Here is a 16505-nt window from a genome sequence, read left to right on the forward strand (position 1 = left end):
TATCTTCATGGTATTCTTGGATGGGTTATGTGATTTAAGAAACACTTGTAGTGTCTATCCCTTTTAATATATAGGGCTTCATTGAGTTTTAGGATTGCTGGATTAGTCTGGTTTTAATTTTACCCAGCTCATTTAGAAGAAATTGCCATGCTCATTTTAAAAGTAATCTTCACATCTCAGGCAACCATCAGGTGGGAGTTTATTTGGCTTGCTCTTGTGTTTATTTGATGTGAAGGTCCGTGGGTTCATCTAGCAACATGAGGTAATGCAGCATTGCCTGGTATTTCTGCAGTAAGGAAAATCTTTTTCTTCCTCTCAGAATCTGTTTTTGTAACGATAAACTTTACCTGGGTATTTCTACAATAATACACTAAAATAATGGTATAGACTGCAAGCAGTAAGGAACAAAGTTTAGAAAAAGACACATCCATGTTCAAATTCTAACTCCCCCACTACTAACTTACATGCCATCAGGCAAATCACCCTTGGGTTTTTCATCTGAAAAATGGTGAAATTTTTGCAGCAAATGGTTGTTTTAAATTATTAACAAAATAAAAATACCAAGTGAGGAAAATGGCATCTACTAATTAAAGGATTTTTAAAATTTTTTGAAAAGATTTTACTTATTTAATAGAGAGAGAGAGAGTGCCAGCACACTAGCTGGGGAAAGGGGTAGAGGGAGAAGGAGAAGCAGATTCCCCACTAAGCAGGGAGCCCGATGCGAGGCTCTATCCCAGGACTCTGGGATCATGACCTGAGCTGAAGGCAGACAGAAGCTGAACCAACTGAGCCACCCAGGTGCCCCAATGATAGGATTTCAAGTCATGAAACTATTGTCATTATTCTCTCTTCTTTTATTTCACCTTTTGTATTTCTCCCAATAACTTTCTAGTTTCCAACTGGATTTTGTCCAACATTAGCAATGCTGAGTCTATTTTGATCTTTTGGCAACTATTTCCTTTCCAATACAGAATCCTTCTTTTCTGGTCTTGATCTGTTATTTTGATTTTTCTCTAATGATTTCACCATTTGGATATAAGAATCATACTTTATTTTTCCATTTTATTCTCCCTGCTATTTGAGGTCTCTTTTTCTTTTTGACTGGTTATGCTGATGATAACTGTGATGAAAGTTTCTAACTTTAGACATAAAATTTCACCATGTTCACTGTCAGGGCCTCTCAGGGTGAACTTAGAATCAACCAGCAGCTTTATTACAAGTCTTTTTCTTTTTGTTTTTTGACCTCCTTATTTTTTATTTTGTAAACTCTATTTGATATCACATTTTTATTGAAGTATGACTTTGGATGACTTGCAAACTTTACTGTTTTTTTTTTTCTTATTGTTTTTATTTTTAATTTTAAAGTATTTTTCTGTAGTTGCCTTAGTTTTTTTTTTTTTTTTTTGGTCCTCCATATTCAGTATGATTGTTCTTCTTGTGTATTATATTTCCCCCCAGCTTTATTGAGGTATGATTGATAAATAAGACTATCATATATATTTATTTATTTTTAAGGATTTTATTTATTTATTCATGAGAGACAAAGAGAGAGGGGCAGAGACATAGGCATAGGGAGAAGCAGGCTCTCCGTGAAGAGCCCGATGTGGATCTCAATCCCAGGACCTCAGGACCACGGCCTGAGCCAAGGGCAGATGCTCAATCACTGAGCCACCCAGCTGCCCCTTATTTATTTATTTAGATTTTATTTATTTATTTAGAGAGAGAGCACATGACAACAGGGGCTGGAGGGGGAAGGGAGGGATATAGAGAAAGAATCTCAAGTAGACTCTGCTGAATGCAGAACCTGACAAGGGGCTCGACCCTAGGACCCTGAGATCATGACCTGAGCCAAAACCAAGACTTGGATGCTTAACTGATGGAGCCACCCAGGCACCCCAACTGTCAGATATTTAAAGCATACAGCTTGATGATTTGACACACAGCTAGGCTGTGAGAGGATTCTCCCCATCAAATTAATGAACACATCCATCACCTGGCATATTTATTTTTTGGTGAGTACTTTAAGTTCTACTCTCATCAAATTTCAATTAAGCTATGCAGTGTTAGCAGCTATAGTCATCCTGTTCTGCATTAGATTATCAGATTTTATCCATCTTGCAACTGAAAGCTTGTATTCTTTTTAAACCTCTTCCTATCTCCCCTGCTTCCCAGTCTCTGACAACCACTGTCTTATTCTGTTTCTACAAATTTGAGTTTTCTTTTCTTTTTTAGGTTTCACATATGAGTGATAGAATGCAACATATGTCTTAGTCTGGCTTTTTTAACTTAGCAAAACCTCCACCAGGTTCATCCATGTTGTTACTGTTATTAAAAGACGATCATCACCTAAACATTTCCTGGCATCTGGATATTAGAGCCCAGCAGGTGGGACCTAAATGTCCTGGTCCTTTGTGAGGCCAGTCTCTAAATGATTACACATATAAATAAAACACACATTGAACTTTGTTCAGTCCTTTACCAAATATTTCTTGAGAATTTGGAAGCAGGAAATTTATATTGCATTTTAATATAACTGCAATTAATTTTAATATAATTGTATTTATTTAAATACTACTACTAGTATTTAAATAACTCTGCTGTTTCCCACAGTTCCAAGCTCCACAGAAGCTCTCCTTCTCACTCCCTCCTCTCTCCTCTCTATTCTGTGTGCTGTCCCTAGGCCACCAAACTGGTTCTTCTCTTGACTCCCCAGTACCCACTTTGCCAAGCTCTTCCCACTCTCCCCATTGCCCGGATTTCTCCTCCATGGGTATCTCCACACCCTTGAAGAGCTAGGTTTTGGTTTCAGAAAGAGGAGCGGCTCCTGTGACTGTTCCAGGGAGAATGGAATGACCCTCAGGCAAGCATCAAGCTTCAATACATTATATGATAAATGATTATTATGTGTACCAGGCACTAACAATGAATGGAAGATGTCTAATCCTTTTTCTTCAAAGTTCATTAAAAGGCGACCACTGTTTGGGATCATTATATTTTTCAAGAACTTTGCCATCTGATTTCAACTGGATATCAATTTCAGTTGTTACGGGCTGAAATGACAGCAAGGTGCATGAGAAAGAATTTACATCTAACACTGGCTCCATATTACTGTCCTCTGTGCCACTGAATTATAAAATGTCATAGAATTATAAAATTATAAAATTCTTGTGGGATCTAATAATGAACTTTATTTGTGATGGAGACATTTCTTCATGACTAATCTGTTGTAGTCGATCTTGCTGATGATTTTGGAGGTTTATAAGCCTTGAAAATTACTTGGGAAACAGCATCAACTTACTTAGATAAAAATATACTTCTCTTCTTGCCTGTGCATACAGAATTTATGCTATATTTGCAAAATTGAACTATGGTATGAAATGCTGTATAATATGTTTTTATTATAAGAGGACAGACTGTTTGCTCTGCTCAGTCACTTACTGACAGAATTTACGTCTTGTCAGCAGATGATGTGAAATTGATAAAATGTGCTTCAATCATACAATCCAAATCAGCATAAGAGAGACTACTAGATTCCATCTGTTTTATTGCACAGATTACTCTGCCAAGAGGAAGCAAAGTAGTGAAGAAATTTGGGGGAGAATGCAGATCAGAAAATATTAATTCAAGGACATAGTGTGAAGGCTCTGTAGAGGGAGATGAGGGGGGACAGGTGTACAAAAGGGCAGAAAATAGAGCGAACACGCAAATTGGGAAATTTCTGTGGGCTAAAAGAAATAAATGAAGAAGAAGCAGAGGAGGCCACTACCCAAGGGAAAAAAAGACAGTATGTCCTACAGGGAGTTTGCATGGAATGGGGGTGCAGGCTTGAAAAGTAAAGGGAGTGCTCTGAGTCGTCAGGCTGATCAAGAGGCAGCTAGGGTGACTGAGACATTGGAGCAGCACCCGGAAGCTGTTCTCGCTGGACCAGAGTGGGAGCCCCACAAGAACACAGAGCAAGTCCTATGCAGTGAGCTGAACTAAGCTATCAGCAACCCAGCCTTCTGAAGCAATGGCCAGTTTTAATTCCCATGCTCCATCAGCTTTTTCTTCCGTGAACATGTCCCTTTCCACTTCTGTAAGCAGACATACCCAATCCTGTAGCTCAATCTGCCCCCCAAAGAGTGGCAGATGGGGCACCTGGAATTATTTCTTGAGCAACAGATAGTGTTGATAAAGCATGGGCAGGAGAGGGTGAAGAGATTTTTATGTGATTTAGGGGGAGAAGTCAGTAAACTCCCAAGCTTTTAGGTCTAGTCATCTGCAGACTATCAATCTTCAGCCCAGTTCTGAGTCCCAAACCATTGTTGATTTGTATCCCTGGGGTGGGGATCAGTGATGGAGTGAGGGGTGAGGCGACACCTGGCGGAATTAGGAAAGGAGCTACAGATGCTGATGGGACAGAGAGGTGAATACAGGCTATAGCTGGGAGAGGATTGATCCCAATTTTTTGAAGATTAAGTATGGACTAGAGTTGGGATGCTCGAAAGTTCTGTACTTAGCATGGAGCAATTTTTTTAAAAAGTGATTTTATGTTTCAAGAGGAACCTTTGATTTGACAAAATGTATCCTTTGCCAAAATATCTTCAAGTGAAGTCACATTTTGGGGGCAAATCTTGTAGCGATTTTGAGAGGAATGGAAAGGGAAAAGACAGGCTCATTAGAAATATCCATGTGTGAAATGATTGGGTTGAACTGGAGATCCTGCAGATCGTGTGGTAATAATGTGTCTAAAAGATCATTAAAAATATGAGATGTGGAAACCAGATCTGGCAACTCCCCAGTGCTGGTCCAGGGCTCAGCTAGATCATTGAATAATACAGATTTTTGGGGTCTATACCAGAAATTCTGATTTAGAGGTCTGGAGAAGGGCGTCGCTGGTGGTCCTGATGGATCCTCAAGTTTAGAAGCCAGTCACCTGCAGTCAGAGATCTCCATTTTGGCTTCAGGTTAAAACCACCTGAACTTTAGATGAATGTTGCTGTTCAAATTCTACCCTATAGCATTTAAATCTGAATCTTTGGGAGGCACTCGGGCATGGGTATGTTAAAAAAAAATCTCTTAGGTGATTTTAATATATAACCAAGATTGAGAACCTTTGCTCTAGACCATACTGAGGTTGTTACACTTCAGACTTAATGCTCTCAGAGCCTAGGCAAGAGGCAAGGAGAAACATCCTCCACAAGAATCATCTGGCTAATGATAATCTACAGTAACTCTGGCATTTATTACTATTATTTTGAGGAAGAACATAAAACAGATTGGAAAAAATAGTAGTTGAATACCCAATTCAAAATATCAGGGTAGTGACATCTAGTGTTGGATATAGATGCTTAGGATTTCAATAATCTCCCCTCCCCGCCTTGGCCAGTATTATTTAAGGTAAAACGCAAAGACATAAATTCCAGTAGTCTTTTAATCCAGTCTTCAGGACTATAAAGTAGATGGTTTGGTGATTGGAATGGGGGTGGTGGTGAGTGGAAAGATATATATATAAAATATAATTATTCTTCTTGTTTTCTAGTTAATTTGAAAAAAAATACAAAAAGACAAAACAGATATAGGAATTAATTGAGGCTACAGAACACCATCAAATAATTATCCCCAAATAATTAACTGGTATGTTGAGTTGGAGCAGGTCTTCCGATACTCTGGTCTGATGCCAAATCTAGAGCTTTCTCATTCACTGCCCTGAGTGGAGGTGTGGGTACTCATCTCTGCAGGAAACAGAATCCCAGCCTGCCACACAGCCCAGGCACTGCAGACCAGAGCTTTTGGTTTCCAGGCCTGCCTCCAACAGCGGGTCTAGGGCTCTCCTTGCTGCATTCATTGCTGGCTGTTCATAGTTCATGGCTCACCAGTGAATTGAAGAAGAATTGGAGAACCTTCAGGAAGACAAAGAAAGAACCACACGTGAGCCCCTGATTTGCCCCCTGCAATTCCAAACAGGTAAGTCAGTCCTTGTTTTGAGGCAAGCAGGGAGTGAGAGGCAGGAGCAGAGGCTGGGAAACCTTCTTCAGTATCTTTGCTCCCTCTTTAAGGAAATAAGGGCAGCAAGAAAGTACATATTTCCCTTCTCCCAACTGTACTTTGATATTTTTCTGAGCCAAAGGTGTCACTTCTGCAAATTAATCTCCTTTATAGTTGAATGATGAGAAAATAATAAAAAAACTTTTTTTTTTTTCTGGACTCTGGAAAATCTGTTGCAAATAGTGGAATGCATATAGAGAGTATACAATATAAGGCCTTAATGGAAATGTATGCTGGGGGCACCTAGGTGGCTCAGTCGGTTAAGAGTCTGACTCTGGGGCAGCCTTGGTGGCACAGCGGTTTAGTGACGCCTGCAGCCCAGGGCGTGATCCTGGAAATCCAGGATTGAATCCCACGTCTGGCTCCCTGCATGGAGCCTGCTTCTCCCTCTGCCTGTGTCTCTGCCTCTCTCTCTCCCGCTCTGTATCTTTCATGAGTAAATAAAATACAATCTTTTTTTAAAAAAGAGTCTGACTCTGGATTTTGGCTCAGGTCATGATTTCAGGGTGATGAGATGGAGCCTCATGTCAGGTCCCGTGCTGGGCGTGGAGCTTGATGAGATTCTCTCTCTCTCCATCCCTCTGCCCTGCCCACCCCCTGGCTCATCCGTGTGCCCTCTAAAAAAAAAAAAAACCCAAAACCCACCGCCCCTAAACCCAACTCTATTAAAGGTATATTTCCTATAATGGAGGGGGGAGGCAATTGAGAATCCAGGAGGGATCAGCACCATTTCAAGTAGCAGGTGGGCTCTCTATTACAGAAAAAGAATGAAGGCCACATAGAGATCACAACTTACAGGTAGAAGTTTTAAGCTTCCAGTGGTCTTTATTTTTAACAGATTATTTGAGTTTGTTATCAACACAGATTCTCCATTTTTTTAAAAACTTGTAATAGAGATAAGCCATAATGAAATAACTCAGATCTTAATTTTTTTATGCTGAAGAGCAGAACATTTTGCTAATTCTATAATCACATCAACAAATTAGTGTTTATTCAATTTGTTACAAAATTTGGGATCTCACTTGAGCAGCTGGCTGTCTTTCCTTGCCAAATTAATTGTAACAAATGTTCTAATTTCTTAGGTAAATGAATTCGAAAAAATCTTGGATTAAATAGGTCTGTGACTAAGAGGCAGCATTATTGGGTTACCCTGTGTCAGGTACCTGGGAAATCCCATTTGGGTCCCGGAGCTCTATTAACAAATGCCACTTTATAATGAGACCTTCTCTGGTCATCAGTAAGCTACTAAAATTAGCTAGATGAAGCAATTTGAGTATATGATCCCAGTTTGAATTTGAGGGCCGATGTCACATTTGATCAGTAAACATGGGACTGGATTTTCAGTTCCTATTTTTAAAGGATTAGAAGGTTAGGCACGTCCTGGCAGCTCAGGTCCTGAATGCCTGGCATGTCCACTTCTGATCATATTCAACTGTTCCTATAAATAAAGAAAGCCCAGTGGCCTTTCTGGGGCAGCCTATGGTAATATGACATGGCCATCATAGGTACTAACCTCACCCTTTGAAGAATCTGAACCTACCTATAAGCAAAATATAAGTAGATATCAAAAGTACTATTTAAAAAAAAAGATTCTATTTATTTGTTCATGAGAGACACACAGAGAGAGGTAGAGACATAGGCAGAGGGAGAAGCAGGCTTCCTGTGGGGAACCTGGTGCAGGACTCCATCCCAGGACCCTGAGTCAAGGGCAGATGCTCAACCACTGAACCACCCAGGTGCCCCCAAAGGGCTATTTTTAATAACAATGCTACAAATAAGGCTGTTTGTATCAGTAGTGAACAGAGTCTAAGACCCTTCTTTTGGGGCTAAAGGTACTAACAGTTTCAAATCTGCCTGTCCCAGGGCCTTCTAGCATGTGCTGCTCCGAGACAGTTCCTGCAAGCATGAGCTCTTCCATCTGAGTCCCAGGATTGAGGATATAAACCTTTTCCCAGGGAGGTCCTCGCATGCCTTCTGACCCAAGGCCTCATTGTGCCTTCCCTATGGAGCCACTCCTTCTAGAAAGCCTCAAGGCATATGAAAATGGAGCCTGACCATTTCTTTCCTGTTCTGGCCAGTAACTAGCTCTTTGAGATGAGAATGAATCACTAGCAATGCAACTATTCCATCAGGGGGACTTCTGAAGACTGCTGTCTAGGGGCAAATGGCAGTGTGGATAGGTGATCAAATCGATATCTTCCCCGTGACCACTATCTATAGCACAGCTGATGCTAACTAAGTCCTCAACTGCAGACAATAAACCACGAAGAAGATCTTCCAGATGAGGTGCAATCTGAACTAAAATGGAAGAAGACTCCAGACAGTAAGTGGAGGTAATTCTGAAGTCCCAGCTAATTCCCTGAAGCTTAAGGGGCAAGGGCTGGATGCCTGGATAGGTTTTAGCTAAGATAGATAGGAACTCCCTTGAAGTTTTTTTTTTTCTTTCTTTTCTCTTCTTTTTAAATAAATTTTTTTAGAATGACAGAAGTGGAGGGAAGGGAGGGGTGGAGGGAGAGGGAGAGAGATTCTCTGGCAGGTTCCACCCTGAGTGTGGAGCCTGATGTGGGGCTCCATTTCACAGCCCTGAGGTCATGAGCTGAGCTAAAACCAAAAGTCAGGAATTTAACCAACTGAGCCATTGAGGAGCTTTCTTTCTTTCTTTCTTTCTTTCTTTCTTTCTTTCTTTCTTTCTTTCCTTCCTTCCTTCCTTCCTTCCTTCCTTCCTTCCTTCCTTCCTTCCTTTCTGTGGCACTAGAGTTTATTAAGCTCTGACTTTTACTATCTTAATACAGGCATCGGGACTTACCCATGGTGCTCTTCATATATCAGATTAAAAAAAAATTTTTTTTCCCCCTGAAGTTTTCCTCATGATGGACTGCGAAGAGTAAGAGAGCTGAAAGATAAACATTTTTTTCCAGTTTTATTGAGGTATAATTGACAAAATTATAATAGATTTAATGTATACACTGTTGAAAGGATTTGGAAAGTAAATTATCCATCAGACAGTGTTGGAAGTAAAAAGGGCTCCTCAGCCAAGCTAGGTCAGTCTTTTCCTTTAAACTAAGGGAACAGTCAGAAAGAAATGCCCAAAGGCTTTAGGAACCCAATCACGGTCAATAGCCCTCAGAGAAAGCTTGGAGTGAGCCTCTGCATGGGGCCAGATGGTGTGAGGAGAGAAGGAAACAGGGATTACTGATCTATATGACATCTGAGCAAACCCCCATAAGTTATCAGCACCCCTGGAACTCTTGGTGGTTCTCAAACTCTGTCACATGGGGAATCATCTGGAGAAATGGTTTAGAATACATGTTCCTGGCCCCCATCCCAAAGAGGATCTTCATCAATAGTGAAGCCCTACAAATATGCTCTTTTGTTGTTTAACTGAGCACCTACCAGCCACACCTGGGAAACACTTGGCTGTTTATTTATTAAAATAAGCAATATGTGGAAAGTTAATGAGATATTTGAGTAGGAGTGGCAGAAGAGATGAAGCTAGACAATTAGAGCCAATGGTCATCAAAGAACCAATTCTGGAGTCTAGAAAATGAACAATCCCAAAAGTATGTTTTTTTTTTTTTTTAATTTTTATTTATTTATGATAGTCACAGAGAGAGAGAGAGAGAGGCAGAGACACAGGCAGAGGGAGAAGCAGGCTCCATGCACCGGGAGCCTGATGTGGGATTCGATCCTGGGTCTCCAGGATCGCGCCCTGGGCCAAAGGCAGGCGCCAAACCGCTGCGCCACCCAGGGATCCCCCAAAAGTATGTTTTAAAAGACAAGGAATGGGGACTTTGAGAGGTGAGATAATCTGTTCAAGGTCATAATGCTAGTAAGTATTGGGGCCAGAAGTCCAGCCAGATTCAGGAATCTGTTCTAACCACTGCAATAGTCTTTGCAATGCACTGTATTTGGAAGAGATCAATTAGAGTCTAACAAACCTGACCAAGAGAGAAGACATAATATTAATAATAAATATTAATATGGTAGCTCAGTTGGTTAAGCCTCTGCCTTAAGCTCAGGTCATGATCCCGGGGTCAGTCCTTCATCAGGGACTTTCTCCCTCTCCCTCTGCTGCTCTCCTTGCTTGTACTCTCTCATTCTGTCACATAAATAAGTAAAATCTTTTTTAAAAAAAGAATAAATATTAATGTACTTAATTGTGTGTCTCCTACGTGCCAGAATGATCAGGAACCCACTTGGGGATTCAGCCATGAAAATGAGGGACAAATTCCTCGCCTTTGTGAGTTTCATGTTCTAGTTGGAGAAGCAGAAAATAAGCAAATGAGCAAATGGAGGCACCTGGGGTGGCTCAGTCAGTTGGATGTCTGACTCTTGGTTTGGCTCAAGTGGTGATCTCTGGGTCCCGATCTCAAGGTCGTGGGCTCCAGCCCCAGATGGGGCTCCACACTCAGTGCGGAGTTCACTTGGGACTCTTCCCCTCTTTCTCCCCCTCTGCCCCATCCTGTGTGCTGCATGCATGCATTCTCTCTCTCAAGTAAATAAAATCTTGAAAAAAAAAAAAAGGAAAATAAGCAAGTGAACAAATAAATATACATTTCAGGCAAATATGTATTTTAGAGAAAAATAAAGAGAGTGAAAGGGTTGAATGGGAGGCTATTTTAAATTGGGTGCTCAGTTATGGTGTCTCTGAGGAGCGGACAAATGCAGCCATGGGGAGAGCCAAGCAAAGATCTTGGGAGGTGGATACTGGACAATAGGAACATGACTTTGGTGTTTTCCGGAAATACAATCAGGCTGGAGCAAAGGGGCAAGAGGAATAACATTAGAAAATGACCTCAGATAGGTAGCATTGTCTACACCACTCCAAATAATAGTCGCCATCTGACCTCAGCCGGCATCCTGTTACAGGACTGTGGCCACTCTTGCAAACAACCCATGCTAATTGCTCTGGGACCCTAGAGAGAACATCTGAAAATACACGAAGATTAGTTTTCATGGTTCTTGGGTGCAGTGCCTTTTAAGCATTAACCTGATTCTAAGATTTATTTATTTGGCTCATATATTGGTTGGTTACATTCCCAACGTTCTTTCTAACTCAGTTCAGGACAAATTTTCCCAGAGCCATAGGGTTTATGTGGTAGTTTAGTTTTCCAGAATGACCCTTGAGTCCCATCTAGCACCTCTGTACTTAACTGTGGTATTAATGATAGTACATAACCGAGGTGACAGCATTATTTCTGTGAGGAAGTTAATTCTGGGTTCCACTGAGTGGGTCCAATTCACACACCCCCTCCCACTGTCCTGTATGGGAAAGAGATCCACTCTGGTGCTGCCACTTTATAGGGTTTCAGCAGCTGCAGCAGATTTCTAGGGTTCTTGTGGCATCAGAGGGAGCTCTGAGCTGTTAAAGAGGGACCTGGTGACCCAAGGGTAGTGGGGAATCACACAAGAGTCCCCAGAATGATCAAGAAGGGGGCAGTTGTCCTCCACAGTGGGAGGAAATGGAAAGTAAAGGTGATGAGAATGTAGATGAGCGGCAGAGAAGATGGAATCACCAAAGTCCAGTGGAGAAGAGGGGAGAGATATCCAGTCAGCATGGCTCTGTTGCTTACCCTAAGGGGCACCATTGGCATGGGAGAGGTGCTCCTCACACAGAATTTAAAATTCGGGGGTGGGGTGGGGGTAGGTTGGGGAAATGAAGGGGTGTAGGGCAAAGTGGGGGCTGTTTTCAGCAGGACATTGGCGGAGGTGAACTCCTGAATGACACACCTACGTCTGGGTAAGAGATGCTTATATATCAGATATTTGTAAGTCAAAAACTGCCTTGAAAACTTTTGTATATATTACAAAGTTCTCCATAAATTACTATATATATGTGCATGCGCACGTGCGCACGCGCACACACACACAAACACACATATATATACACTAGGAGATAGAGTAGGATTATTTGGCTTCATGCTTTCTTCCAGACCAAGTTGTGTTAGGCCACGTGATAGTTTCTTTCCAGAAGTGCATTTTGGGCCCATCCTTCTGGTTTCATTGTGGACAAATGCAGAGAAAAGCAAGACTGGAGACAGGAAGAATAATTAGGAGGGGGCTGAAACAATGATGTTCAGGCCTGACGTAGGGCAGGAGGATTTGACAATATCTGGGCGGTGAAATTGGACCGACTTGAGACATTGGATCCGAAGGCAAGGAGGGAGAAGAGAATAGGATGCTTACTGGCTCCTGGTTAACTAAGCAGGTGATAGGGAACCCTGATGAATGAAGAGTTTTGGAGGAATGATGGTGAGTTCACTTCTAGACTTGTTGAATTTGATGCAATCAGGGAGGATCCAGGAAGCCCGGAGCTCAGTGGGGAGCCCAGAGGTGGAGCTAGTTTGAGCCAAGGGTCATCAGCACGCAGGTGAGACCACACCAGAGGAGTGCAAGGAACCAGTGCTGAGCATTTATAGAGGACACAACATCTAGGAAAGAGCCTTGAAGATGAGCAGCATTAACTGGTCACATAGAGAAAATCCAGTGACAGTTCATGGACTGGAAAACCAAAGAGTGTGTCTTCCACTGGGTTTACGAAGTACTAAACCTACCTGCTCCTGGCTACTTAAGACTGTTCCACAATGATTGTACCATGAGCATAAAATAAATTGCTTCTTCCTCTTTTAAACCCTTACTGCAATAGGTCCTTATGTAATAATTTGTAAAGAATTTAACATGGATCGAAACAGGATTCAATAAACTGTCTTTGGTGCCCTTTTAGAGAAGACTTTTACAAGTTATGAATATTTGCATTGACTTAAAGCTTTTTTTTATTGCCCAACAAACATTTTTAAGCCAATTTTATTGTTTTAATTAACCTTAGAAACATCATTAAACTTCTCATATTTTGAAATTGTCAATAATGAGGATGCCATCATTTTCTAACCAGAAAAAATTACATCTTTTTTTTTTAAAGAAATTAGTTGGAAGCAAATATGAAAAATACTAACAGTAACGGTGTGGCAGTGGAATGTGTGTTTGTTATATTATTAAAGTATATATTTAAATTTCGAAAAATCAGGAAGTTTAAAAAAGTGTTTATTTTCTGTTTTTCATTATTCAGCTCCAACCTGCAATAAGAATGTAGGGTTAGAAAAGTCCTGTTTGGGTACATTTTGTGTGTGCCCGAATGTAAAATCCAACACCATGATTATTACTTAATTCATTCATACGTCAGAGGCTACACCCACAAATATAAATGAATAGTGAGTCTTCAATTTTATTTTCTGGTTTTCTATCTTTGACCAAAATCGAGTGATAAAGTATCAGTGTTTCATGAGTCACTGAAGATCTACTCTCCACTCTGTTTTCATATGTGTGAATCGTTTCTAAGAGATCTCAGTAGAGCTGTGGTTCATTCGGGTTCGGACTCTCCCCCCTGAAAGAGCCACTGCTGCCAGCTTGTGGCCAGGGGGAAGCCAGGCTTTTTCAGGCCTGTGGTGATGATGACTGAGGCTGGCTGGTGAGGGGTTCACGGCTGTCCTGTCAGGTTCTCAAAGTGGCCTCTAGAGGGCAGAGAAATCACAAGCCCGTGAGCAATTCTGTGCCAACAGCTACCCAGGTTCCTGCAGCCCTTCTTTCAAAATATTATGTGCTATGCCTCTTTCTTTCAAGTGGGTTTGTTTTCATGGTCTATGGGACCAAATTTTTGAGTTACAGAAGGGTAGTGTTATTCACCAGAAACAGTCATTGGAAAAACCAAATGACCAATCCCTTCTATATCTATCCAGAGTTAACGTATGTGCATGAGTGCGTGCGTTACTACCCAACTTCCTCCCTCCTTTTACATGAGTACTAGCATCTGTACATCCTATTCTGCGTCTTGATATTTTTTCATTTAATATTATCTCAGGTAAAATTCAATGTAAGAATATAGAGAGCTTTCATGTTTAGGCTGCAAATTATTCTAGCTTTGGGTGTGCCATAATGTTTCAAGCAACACTTTGGTAAAGGACATTGAGTTGTTTCTGCACTACTGCAGGAACTTGTACGTGCATAATTTCACTTCTGCACTGATTACATCTGTAGGTTAAAAACAGGGATTGCCTCATGCAGTTATGGGGGCTGGTAAGTGTGAAATCTGTAAGGCAGGCTGGCAGGCTGGGGACTCAGGCAATGGCTGATGTTGCAGTTTCGAGTTTGAAATTCGAAGAGCAGGCTTGCAGCCTGGGAACTCAGGAAGGATTTAAAAAAAATTATATGGCTAATTTGTTCATACATTCGCTTTTAATTCAGCCAACAAGCAGTTAATATGTTCCAGGCTCTATGCGAGGCATGGGGCACATAATGTCAACAAACACAGACTTGGGTCCCTTTCTTAAGGAGCTTTCATATTCTTTTGACAACTCAGTCACATTTCTGGTACTTGCTGTGTTTTCTCTTCCTGAACCCAGGAGACACTTGATTCTTCTCTCCTCATCCTCCTCCACCCTATTGACCCCAAATTGTTTCCCACTGCTCTACTCCTGCCTACAACCCTGTTTAGAACAGTTTAGGTGTGTGTCTCCTCCTCCCTCCTTTCTCTATCTCTCCATTTTTCATAGATGGACAGGGCTGCTGGCTGGGTTCTCCATTCAGAGGCCTCTGCAAACAGGAATGCAGTCCTCCAAGATCTGAGAACTGGAGTCCTAGAAGCCCCACCCCTTCCTCTGTCTCTATCTCACCCCCAGTCATCTAGCCCTGCAGATTTCCCCAGTGATCCTGTGAGATGAGACCCAAGTGGGCCTCCTGGGAAGGGTCCTTCAATGTTGAGAAAGTTAGATGCCCACCTTGGGCTCTCGTTATCCAGCTGGATAAGTCATACACTGAGGGGTCCTCCCGGTATAGTGAGTGCTATGCTGGCCTGGAGTGGGGCACCCTAAGATCAAAGTGAAATTGGATCTCTTGCCCTTCTGTTGGGGTCCTTCTCAGTCTCTGTGGTCCACAGTTGGTGCTTTAGCCTCACCCTTGGGTTCTGGGATTTTCACAATGGTGTCTTGCCTATGGGTAGTTGCTAGGTGCCCTTTTTGTGAGGGGGCCTAAAATCAAGACTGACCTGTATTGCCTCTTGATGACATCACTTTCCAGGAAGGATTCTTGTGTTACAATCTTGAAGCAGAATTCCTTCTACTCTGGGAAACCTCCATTTTTGGTCTTCAGATCTCAGCTGATTGAATGAATCCCACCCACGTTATCAAGGGCAATGTCTTCTACTTTGAGTCAACTGATTGTAGATGTTAATCATGTCTACAGAATACCTTCACTGCAACATCTAGTTGCATGTTTGACCAGATAACTGGGCGCTATAGCTTTGCCAAGTTAACACTTAAGATGTAAGCACCATGTCAAGTTATTCTCCACAGAGGCTGAATGGATTTACTCTCTTACCTAGAAGATTTGAGAGTGGCATGCCCAAGATAGCATTAGAGGATATCTATCAAAAAAGCCTTTTGAAAGAGGTTCTGGTTTGCTACTTAAACCACTTGGTGCTATCACACTCGTAATAGCTAAATGATATTGAGCTGATTTTTTTTTTTCTCCTTTAAACTTTAAATTCCCTCTGAAAACAGTGTCTTTCCCAAAGAAATCTTTCCCTCAAGGACACCGCTTCCTCTGCAGGCTTCTCAAGGAGAGTGCTAAGTATCTCCCTTTGCTCTCCTTTGTGTCTTCCAGGTCATTTTACCTCTTCCCTAAACACCTACTCTTAAATTCCGTGTCACCAGGCTTTTCAGCTACTTCTCTTTAGTGCTGGTGTTCATTCCCAACCCCCAGAACACATTCCCTCATTTCTCCGTGTTTTTTAGTTCCTGGATCACTGTTGTCTCTTCTGTTCTATTCAAGTCTATTTCTGTCTACCGATCTACACGTTAATATATACCTAGGTGAAGCTTTCACATTCTTCTCTGGTTGAACTAGATTTTTAAGGGTAAAGATCCAGACAAACAAGGCGGGCAAGGTCATTTTAACTGGATAAAGGAGCTTATATATAAAAGCAAGAATGTGAAATTAAGGTTTGCGCATAGGAAAACCACCTAGTGAGATTCTAGTAAGTAGGGGCAAGATTGTGACCAGGCATAATTATCATAATTTATTTAGACTTTTGAGTAGAAGGTGAGAGTCATGAAAGATTCTAAGGGTTGAGGTAACAATCTAACATTTGTGTTTATAAAGATAATGCTGATTGTAACGTAGAAGGTAGATGGGAGGACAGTGTTGCCAGAGTGTCTACCAGGCTAAAAAGGTGTTTATCTCTGGGTGGCATATTATTTCTTAGACGGTTTATTTGTTCATTGTGCCACATCCTGGACTTGGGAGACCGAGATAAATATTTCCTGGTTGGCATCGTCCCCAGCATCTCCTGGGCTAGAGTTAGTCTCACGGGTGAAACATCTGCAGGGTACCCAGAAGAAGCTAGGTAGTTGGAGTAAGGTGGCCCTGTGGGTCCTCTCCTTTAAACTGAGTTGGACTAGGGGAGAATTTCATTTTAATTTCTTTGA

At 41.6% G+C, this 16505-nt stretch overlaps 1 long non-coding RNA gene across 1 annotated transcript in view; it reads right to left on the reverse strand.

Moving 5' to 3' along the window:
* Positions 1 to 3527: 3527 nt before the first annotated feature.
* LOC112647910 (uncharacterized) overlaps positions 3528 to 16505 on the reverse strand; it is a 43519-nt gene continuing 30541 nt past the window's right edge. The window contains exon 3 of the long non-coding RNA XR_007412091.1: positions 3528 to 5882. This is a non-coding gene — a long non-coding RNA (uncharacterized LOC112647910). The remainder of the gene's footprint in view (positions 5883 to 16505) is intronic.

This window comes from Canis lupus, chromosome 7 (genome assembly GCF_003254725.2).
Source record: "Canis lupus dingo isolate Sandy chromosome 7, ASM325472v2, whole genome shotgun sequence".
In the NCBI taxonomy this organism is placed as follows: Eukaryota; Metazoa; Chordata; class Mammalia; order Carnivora; family Canidae; genus Canis; species Canis lupus.